This window comes from Bombina bombina, chromosome 3 (assembly GCF_027579735.1).
Source record: "Bombina bombina isolate aBomBom1 chromosome 3, aBomBom1.pri, whole genome shotgun sequence".
Taxonomy (NCBI): Eukaryota; Metazoa; Chordata; class Amphibia; order Anura; family Bombinatoridae; genus Bombina; species Bombina bombina.
The window spans coordinates 1,174,321,178-1,174,332,761 of NC_069501.1; positions in this window are offsets into that span (position 1 = coordinate 1,174,321,178).

An 11,584-nucleotide genomic window follows, 5' to 3' on the forward strand; every position below is an offset into this window, starting at 1 on the left:
CCGCGTCCGTAAGCAACTCTGGTATCGAGAGTTGCATTTGCGGTAAAAATGCTCTACGCTCCTTTTTTGGAGCCTAACGCAGCATTTGTTTGAACTCTCGATACCAGAGTTAATTTTATGGTGCGGCCAGAAAAAAGCCCGCGGAGCGTTAACAGCCCTTCTACCGCCAAACTCCAAATCTAGGCCTTAGCTAGTTAGCATGTATCTTCATGCTAGCTTTTTTAGCAAAGGGTCACTACCATATATACCTTAATAATAGGCACCTTTAACATTAGACCCTTTTATTTATTTATTAATTCTATCTTACATATAGAATTTAGTACCTGCATCCAATTTTCCAAGTCCCATTTCTTAGCCTCATTTTAGTCTGTTTTTATATTAGATGAATCTAGATATTATGAATCTCTAAGATATCCTTTTTTGTATCCTTTTTGTATCATGGATACCATTATTAAATGTACCATTACCAAATGTACATTCATTGTATCCCCCTATTGTATTTCCTTTTTTAACATAATAGATGTCCCCCGGTCTTATTTATGTATTTTATAATTTTATGACCACAATTCATCATTTGTGTATGTATTTTATAATTTTATGACCAGAATTCAGCATTTTTAGAAAATTACCTTTAAAACACAATCTATAATTTTACACTTCTTTTAATTTGTATATCACTATACTCTTAAGTAGTGGAAATGTCTTTTAAGATTTTTAAGATTTTTAGGACTTTCAAGATAGTTATCAACTGTAAGATTATTATCTATTTTGGGATTGTCATTTTATTATGTGTTATGTTTAAGTTATTTTAAGAATGTTTCCCACTGGATTTTGAATATTGCTCATATTTATATACCCCAAATATATCACCTTACATGAAGCTTACACTTGCCGAATACGTTTATAAATGCCCCTATTATGAATATCGCTATTTGCCAAAACTGCCATAGAAATAACGTAACCGGAAGTACAAGTAACCGGAAGTAAACAAACATGACGTCACTTCCGGTCCGACGCTCACGAGTTTACAAACTGAGCGATCGGCAATGTATATTTAGTGTGATAGAACTTTTCTTTTCTAAAAAATGCAACAACAGTGACCAGTTAAGAATATACTGATCAATTAGGCATGTAAAATATTACCCAAAAAACGGAAGCATAATAGTAATAGAACTTCCGTTTTTTTAGCGCCAAAACCGTGTTTTGGCGCTAAAACGAAGGTAATTCACTGGCTGCTGATATATACAAATAGAGCCACCAATACTCACCTTTAGCTAGTCTTGAGAAAGGCCTTTTATAGAGGCCAAAACGCGTTGACAAAATTTGGTGAGCATTATTTTATATCCTTTCATATGTTAAAACGTTATTGCACTATGTTGTTGTTTTTTTAAATTACAGGGATAATCGAAGTTTACATTGCAAAGACCAAGCAAAGTCATCTAGCACATATAAGTCCATTATCATCACCCATAAGGAGGAATTTATAAAGAGGATCATTCACTAATAACCACTCCGTTCTCTCACTGAGTATCATTTGGATTTTATTTTAGTAATATTTACTTACTTATTTTTTATTTTTTATTTTACATCTTTCATTTTTCATTTTTCATTTTTTACACACTTTTACACATTTTTACACATTTTTACACTTATCACCAGTGTTAGGGGGATCCCCCGTTCATATTACACTTTCACATACACACTTGGATTATCTTAATTTATATTTTACCATTTGGATTTTACTTGATTTTCCATCACTATTTTTTCCACCGGATTTTTCACTGGATTTCTGGACTTGATAGTTACAACTAAGAATCACACCACAATTCTTTTGGACATTTTTTAGATACTTTTTGGACACTTTTTAGATATTTTTTGTTCTCCATAAGAGATCATTTAATGTGACTCTTATTTTGTTTATCCCCGTAATTGGTGATATTAATCTGTCAAATATTGTATTTTCTGTATTTCCTACTGTATCGATTATGCATTTTTAACTATATGTTTTACTATATGTTTTACTGTATCTCATTTTAGTATATGTTACATGGATCCATGGTTTTACTACATGTTTAAATAAATGTTTTGACTGCCATTTACTTTTTTGTTAGAATCTTCCTTTGCCTCTAGTTGGCGCTCTTGGATTATCTTATTAATTCTCTGTAACCTATCAGGGTAAGCTAGATACCCTTTTATCCAGGAGCTGTAAGGAAGCAGGTTTAGCGCTGTCAGATTTTTTCCTACTTATCAAGCGGTCAACTTACTTGCATTTGACGGCACCAATACGCTCGCCTGATATCGCCTAACATCGCTGCCGCAGACCTGAATACGTTCTCCATATTTAACAAAAAAGCTGTCAAAAAGCAGCGCACCAAGTACGGGGCGATGAGCAGCGGACTGTTGTTAACTAACAGTAATCGATCTCGCTGCTATTCAGCTTTTTCACAATTTTATTTGTATACTGTCACTAAACACTGGCACTATACTAAACTGTTTAACCCCTATCCCGCCGCTCCTGAACCCAGCCGCAACTAAATAAAGTTATTAACCCCTAAACTACCTCTACCGGAGCCCACCACAACTCTAATAAAGTTATTAACCCCTATCCTGCCGCTCCCGGAGCCCGCCGCAACTAACTAAAGGTATTAACCCCTAAACCTCTGGCCTCCCGCATTAATGTAGTTTTAATATAACAGTTAGGGTAGATTAATTATTAGTTTAATATAGTTTAAGGTAATTTAGTATAATAGTTATGGTAGGTTAATTAATAGTTTAATATAGTTTAATCTAATTTAGTATAATAGTTAGGGTAGATTAATTAATAGTTTAATATAGTTTAATTTAAATCTAAAGGTAAGTTTAAATTTATTATAAGATAGGGATGAGTTAATATTTAATGTAAAGTTAAGGGGTTGTTAGGTTTAGGGGTTAATAGGTTAATTTAGTTTATGGTGATGTGGGGGGCTGGCGGTTTAGGTGTTAATAGGTTTAGTAAGTGCTAGTGATGTGGGAGGCCAGGGGTTTAGGGGTTAATACATTTATTTTGTTGCGGTGGGCTCCGGGAGCGGCGGGATAGGGGTTAATAACTTTATGTAGGTGGAGGCGGGGTCCGTGAGCGGCGGGATAGGGGTTAATAACTTTATGTAGGTGGCGGCGAGGTCCGTGAGCGGCGGGATAGGGGTTAATAGCTTTATGTAGGTGGTGGCGGTGTCGGGCAGTAGATTAGGGGTTAATAAGTATAATGTAGGTGGTGGTGGTGTCGGGCGATAGATTAGGGGTTAATTATTATAATGTAGGTGGCGGCGGTGTCGGGGCAGCAGATTAGGGGTTAATAAGTATAATGTAGGTGGCAGCGGTGTAGGGGGCGGCAGATTAGGGGTGTTTAGACTCGGGGTACATGTTAGGGTGTTAGGTGTAAACGTAACTTTTATTCTCCCATAGGAATCAATGGGACATCGGGCATCAGCGAACATAAGCTTTCGCTGCTTTCAGACACCCATTGATTCCTATGGCATCCACAGCCTCCAGGGCAGCGGATTGAAAACCAGGTATGCTGGGCCGGAATAGTGGCGAGCGTACCTGGTAGATATTTGTTAACTAGCAAAACTAGTCAGATAGTGCCGAATTTGCATTCAGAACATCTGTAATGATGTAAGCATCGATCTGTGTCAGACTGAGACCAGCAGATCATATGTTACGTCACAAATTTCAACTTTTGACAGTCTGTAGGCTTTGATAACTAAGGGGAATCAAGCTCTCCACAATTACACTGCGGAATTCTAGCGTATTTGCAGTTGACGGCTTGATAAGTAGGTCTCATAGTATTAAAGTGTTCCCTAGAAAATGATAAGGTAGAATACTTATACACTGTCTCTCCCCATGTATGGTCCATATATGCCTAAAAGGGCATGGATACAGAAAAGGGTTAATATTTATAATTGCTTTTTCTATCATTGTTTATATATGTCTTATCACAGGAAGTTATTAAAATATTTTGTACATTATTTTGTTGATTTAGTAGGAGTTTTAAATCCTAATATCAAAATATGTGATATATAAAGCAAAGGTTTAGGTTTAAATGAAAGGGAACTTTATCCCACCTCATTCTGCTCTCTATTTTTATTCTATTTACGTTACCCTATGGAAAAGTAGCCCAAAGGCGATGAAATGAATGTTTAACATAAGATCATGAAAAAGTTTGTGTCAAAGTTAGAGAAGTAATCACATAAATAGTTAAATACTTTGAAACATATGACATAACAAGAATACATGTGTTTAATGAGGCTGTCAGGTCAGTGCAGCACGATCTATGGGGAAGGTGCAAGCTGAAATGCGTAAGACTGATGCTGCACTGGCCTCTTGATGTCTGTCATTGGATTTTAAAGTTTGTTGTTAATAAAAGTTACTTTTAACTTTTACATCCGCTGCTCCGAATCTGTGTCTTACTATATTGTGGAATGTATTGATAGATTGTTAGAGCGATTAGGGTCTGATCCTGCAGTCATGGTGCATATTGGCACTAAAGAAGGAATCAGCGGGAGATGGGGTATCCTAAATGACTTCAAGGAGTTAGGAAGCAAGCTTAAAGCAATGATCTCCAAGGTAGTATTTTCTGAGATATTACCACTTTACCAGTGCCATGTGCTTACCTAGTAAGGCAGAAAGAGCTAAGAACAGTTAATTCCTTGCTAAAAACATGATGTAAAATTACGGCTTTTACTTTTTAGAGCAATGTGCCGATTTTTTAGTTGGCTACTATTTGTACAGTAAGGATGGATTGCACCTGAATGACGTTGGTGCATGAGTGTTGAGGTAGTTGGTAGCATATTTGATGGGTAGATCGTAGTTGGAAGATAATAGAATATTTAGAGAATCCTTTAAACTAGAGAAGGGGAGAAGGGTTAGTCCTATCATAATAAAACTGACAGATTATTCTGTGGATATGATACATCTGGAATATCTCAAAACACAGATGACAGAAAGGTACACCTAGGAAATGCCACATAAAGTTTGGACGGACAAGTACCAACTAACAACAGAAAGTACCTACAAAATTAAATGTATAACAACAAGTTCAAGAAGCATGACAGATAAAATGGGGGAGGTGGTGTTTTTAGCAGCAGAAGAGGATATTTATCTGCATAACTGAAACTTGGTGGGTTGCTCAACACGACTGGGCAGTTAACTTAGAAAGTTATATTTATTTAAGAAAGATAGTGTTAATAAACATAGAGCAGAAATGTGCATGTATATTAAACCTGACTCTAAAGCTGCAATAAGGGAAGATATTTATGATGATACAGGTGATAATGTAGAAACACTCGCCTGGATTTAGAGTTTTGTCGGTAAAGACCCGCGTAGCTAACGCCGCTTTTTTCCCCAACGCACCCTTAAGACAACGCTGGTATTTAAATGATAAAATAGGATCAGAGAATCCCCAAGGTGCACTAGTGCTGGATGGAGGCTATGAAGGTGCTAAGTAAAAGCTGTGAATGCTCTACATCGAATTGCGGCTGCACTCCCAGAAGTGATCCGGATGGATACTCGGCTGTAGACAAAAAAAGAAAAACAGAGAGCCGCCAACCATAAAACAGTATCGCAGTAGCAGTATACTGGTCATTCCCAACAGCTCCCCCCGTACAGGATATACTCACAAGCAATGCGGCACACGTACTGTGCCTAGAACAGCAGGTTGGGACTGTGAGGAGTCGCCCGACAGACACGCCCAGGAGTCGGTACACGTGATCTCCAACACTCCAATCACAGGCGATTCGTCCTGTGGAGCTCCGATTACCCGTATGTCACTAGAAATAGTAGTAACTGGTCTCGGGAATAAAAGTCACTGTAATCCCAATCTGGATAAATGTAGCGTGTAGGTGATAGATTCACAGGCAGCAAGGTGTCTCATAAAAAAGGTGATTTATTGATAAAAACAATAACAGCAACGTGTTTCTTGGCTGGAAGGCCGCTGGTATTTAGAGTTGTCTGAGAGGCTGCGTTAGGCTCCAAAAAGGGTGCGTTGAGCCTAATGTACCTCCACTTCAACCCTCAATACCAGCGTTGCTTACGGTAGCGGTAAGCAGCTAAAATGTGCTCATGCACGATTCCCCCATAGGAAACAATGGGGCAGTTTGGGCTGAAAAAAAACCTAACACCTGCAAAAAAGCAGCGTTCAGCTCCCAACGCAGCACCATTGTTTCCTATGGGGAAACACTTTCTAAGTCTGCACCTAACACCCTAACATGAACCCCGAGTCTAAACACCCCTAACCTTACACTTATTAAACCCTAATCTGCCGCCCCCGCTATCGCTGACACCTGCATTATATTATTAACCCCTAATCTGCCGCTCCGTACACCGCCGCAACCTACATTATACCTATGTACCCCTAATCTGCTGCCCCTAACATCGCCAACACCCATATTATATTTATTAACCCCTAATCTGCCCCCCCCAACGTCGCCACTACCTAACTATACTTATTAACCCATAATCTGCTGAACGGACCTCGCCGCCACTATAATAAATGTATTAACCCCTAAACCTCCGCACTCCCGCCTCGCAAACCCTATAATAAATAGTATTAACCCCTAACATTGCCGCCACCTAACTTCAAGTATTAACCCCTAATCTGCTGAACGGACCTCGCCGCCACTATAATAAATGTATTAACCCCTAAACCTCCGCACTCCCGCCTCGCAAACCCTATAATAAATAGTATTAACCCCTAACATTGCCGCCACCTAACTTCAAGTATTAACCCCTAATCTGCTGACCGGACCTCGCCGCTACTATAATAAATGTATTAACCCCTAAAGCTAAGTCTAACTCTAACCCTAACACCCCCCTAAGTTAAATAGAATTTTATTCTAACGAAATAAATTAACTCTTATTAAATAAATTATTCCTATTTAAAGCTAAATACTTACCTGTAAAATAAACCCTAATATAGCTACAATATAACGAATAATTATATTGTAGCTATTTTAGGATTTAGATTTATTTTACAGGCAACTTTGTATTTATTTTAACTATGTACAATAGCTATTAAATAGTTATTTACTATTTAATAGCTACCTAGTTGAAACCTAAGTTACAATTAAATCTAACACTACACTATCAATAAATTAATTAAATAAATTAACTACAATTACCTACAATTAAATAAACTAAACTAAATTACAAAAAACAAACACTAAATGACAAAAAATGAAAAAAGATTACAATAATTTTAAGCTAATTACACCTAATCTAAGCCCCCTAATAAAATAACAAAAACCCCCAAAATAATAAAGGTACCTACCCTATTTTAATTTAAAAAGTAACCAGCTCTTTTACCAGCCCTTAAAAGGGCTTTTTGCGGGGCATGCCCCAAAGTAAACAGCTCTTTTGCCTGTAAAAAAAAACACAACACCACCCCCCAACATTACAACCCACCACCCACATACCCCTACTCTAACCCAAACCCCCCTTAAATAAACCTAACACTACCCCCCTGAAGATCTCCCTACCTTGAGTCGTCTTCACCCCGCCGGGCACCGATGGACCAAAAGAAGACATCCGGAGCGGCAGAAGTTTTCATCCTATCCGGGCAGAAGAGGACATCCGGACCGGCAGACATCTTCATCCAAGCAGCATCTTCTATCTTCATCCATCCGACGAGGAGCGGCTCCATCTTCAAGACCTCCGGCGTGGAACAGCCTTCTTCAACGATGACTACCCGACGAATGAAGGTTCCTTTAAGGGACATCATCCAAGATGGCATCCCTCGAATTCCGATTGGCTGATAGACAAAGTTGCCTGTCAAATAAATATAAATCCTAAAATAGCTACAATATAATTATTAGTTATATTGTAGCTATATTAGGGTTTTTTTTACAGGTAAGTATTTAGATTTAAATAGGAATACTTTAGTTAATAGTATTTCATTTATTTTGTTAGATTAAAATTATATTTAATTTAGGGGGGTGTTAGGGTTAGGGTTAGACTTAGCTTTAGGGGTTAATACATTTATTATAGTAGCGGCGAGGTCCGGTCGGCAGATTAGGGGTTAATACTTGAAGTTAGGTGGCGGCGATGTTAGGGAGGGCAGATTAGGGGTTAATACTATTTATTATAGGGTTTGCGAGGCGGGAGTGCAGCGGTTTAGGGGTTAATACATTTATTAGAGTGGCGGCAAGGTCCGGTTGGCATATTTGGGGTTAATAAGTGTAGGTAAGGTAGCGGCGACATTGGGGGGGCAGATTAGGGGTTAATAAATATAATGTAGGTGTCGGTGATGTTAGGGGCAGCAGATTAGGGGTACATAGGGATAATGTAGGTGGCAGCGATGTGCAGTCGGCAGATTTAGGGGTTAAAAAAAATTATTAGAGTGGCGGCGATGTGGGGGGACCTCGGTTTAGGGGTACATAGGTAGTTTATGGGTGTTAGTGTACTTTAGAGCACAGTAGTTAAGAGCTTTATGAACCGGCGTTAGCCCAGAAAGCTCTTAACTACTGACTTTTTTCTGCGGCTGGAGTCTTGTCGGTAGAGGCTCTAACGCTCACTTCAGCCAAGACTCTAAATACCAGCGTTAGGAAGATCCCATTGAAACGATAGGATACGCAATTGACATAAGGGGATCTGCGGTATGGAAAAGTCGCGGCTGGAAAGTGAGCGTTAGACCCTTACCTACACGACTCTAAATACTAGCGGCCAGCCAAAACCAGCATTAGGACCCCTTAACGCTGCTTTTGACGGCTAACACAGAACTCTAAATCTAGGCCACTGTGAGTTGAAATAAATAGAGGGGGGAAAATCCAAGAAAAGTATTGGGAACATGCTACAAGGCCCCCAACATTAGTGACATGGAAGAAACTCAATTGATAATGCAAATAGCTAAGGCAGCTAATAATACCAGTGTAGTAATTAAGGGAAATTTTAACTACCTTGAAATAAACTTGCACAATTAAAATAGGGATGCAGCTACAGGAGACAGACATTATTAATAGAAGAGTCAACTAAAATAAAGCTATAATGGATTTCGTGCTAGCAAATAGTGCAAAAATAAAATCAAACATAGAAGTCAATAAACATTTAGGTTACAATGATCACAACATGGTCATGTTTGAAATGACTTTCCAAAAGCAGTGTTTCAACAGTTCCCTCACATATAGAGAGATTGTGAGGCATGGAGTTCCCAGTCCCACACATCCAGAAAGATTGTGCAGACATTTTGGCTGAACAGGGAAAACATAATGTACAATGAGGTGAGCAAAGCACTGGAGTCACTAATGTCTTAGTTCCAGTTCATCACATGAATGATGAAAAAGTTTACACTATCAACTTTTTTTTTGCCAATGGTTCACTCAAGGTTGAGTGAAGATGAGCAGAGAATAGCACTAAAAAAATCTTCCTGTTGAATAAAAATATCATAAACTTTCTTGTAATATACTTTGTGCTACTGTGTCCCGTGGGGATGTGCATTTGATTTCTATTGAGTAATGGAGCATTTATTTAACGCTCACTGCTAGAAGTAAACTTTTTCCGCACATCGGGAAGTGCACGTATTACAAGTTGAAAGTAAAACGTTTTTGCTCGCACGCTAGACCGATGTACAAAAAGCTGAAATTAGAATAACGCGATTGTGTTAACAAATATCCCTGTAGAAGTCAATGGAGCAAAGAAGGGGGAAAAACAATCACAACGCAAACTGGATCTCTTATTTTCAAGTACACTAACCCGACATGAAAATATTAATATTTCCCATTCCAATATTCTTATAGCAGAATATGTTATATTTATTTATAACTGCATATATCTACATATGTCTGTGGATTTCTGGTAAAATATATATATATATATATATATATATATATATATATATATACTGTATATATATATATATATATATATATATATATAATTATATATAGGTATAGATATATAAATATATATATATATATATATATTTATATATATATATAGGAATATTGATTTAAAAATATACAGAACATTGGAATGGGAAATATTTACAGTGAATACACAGTTAAATACTTTAATAAATATGAATATTGCATGAATATGGTTTTGCGTGTTTTCATCTACTTATCTGCAAAAGGTATCAATGCATATATATATATATATATATATATATATATATATATATATATATATATATAAATAATTATATATATATATGTGTGTGTGTGTTCATATGTATGTGTTTATATGTGTATATATGTATATAACTACAAAAATAGACATAGAAATGTATTAAATACATATGTTGCACACACATATAAACATATATATAAATATTTAGACATGTGTATGTATGAATCTCTATGTTAAAGCACTTTGCATGCCTTTTTTTCCTAACAGATGAATCCCTATATTCTGGTGTTGACTTTTCCCTTTATATTTTGTATTTTTAAATATTAATATTCCTGTGCTGCTAAAAAAAAAAGGAATACAGCGATGCGAGTGAACATTAATACGGAAGTATCAGTTCTGAACAAACTGAAATACATTTTTGAATCCCTTTTTTCATACAAAAATATTGTTTATCAGATTTAATTTTTGCCCTGTAGCATATATAGCTGGGGTGTCCAACTGGCAGCCCGCAGGCCTCATGCGGCCCGCAACCTATTTTTTTTTTTTGTGATCCACAAATAATAATTAGAATACGCTTATAACTTAGGGAGCAAGAGCGCTTACTGATAGGGTTGCGCATGCGTCCAACCTCCATTCAGCTCTCCATTTCAATGACTGTATCTCTATCATTCCGATTCACTTGTTGTATAGTGATCAGCTGCACTGTAGTAGCAAGATCATTATAACCTCATTGTTATAAAAAAAAAAGGCAACCACAGATAAGTGCATAATGATTTATTTGACACGTGTTCATTACTATGGCAGCATTGATTTCATTCACCATTTTTGCACATTCCTTTCCATAATTTTCTCTTTAACTAAAATCACATACTTTATATTTGATAAATATATATTTTATATATAGTTATTTTATATTATATACAACAAGTATGTGTCTATCAACTATCACTATAAAAAACAATGGATCGCTATGCCGATAGCATTGTGATCCATTGTTTATAATGCAGAGGAAATGTTATACTATGCACATGCCTATGCTAAACTGTGAGCGCACTCGAAACAGGGCGGTTAGAGAAAAAAAACACACAGACTCCGTGAGAAAGCAACCAGTGTTACCTTCTTAAAAGCATTATAGCGCATTTCTCAAGCCCGAGTAAGTTACTTTGGAGTTACAGAACACAATCTTTTGAAATGTATATCGTTATAGCAAATGACACTACTTTGTTTAGCAATGGCAAGATATGTAGGTAGTGTGCGGCCCACGTGATTTGCACTTGTATGGAAAATGGCCTGAGACTCATATGAGTTTGACACCCCTGATGTAAAGTATCTCTAATAAATCCAATTCTATAGTGAAAATGCTTAGTAACGTGCTTAAAGGGACATAATACCCAGAATTGTTCTTGCATGATTCATAAAGAGCATCCAACTTTGTAATTTATTTCTATTATTACATTTTATTTGTTCTCTTAGTATCTTTTGTTGAAAA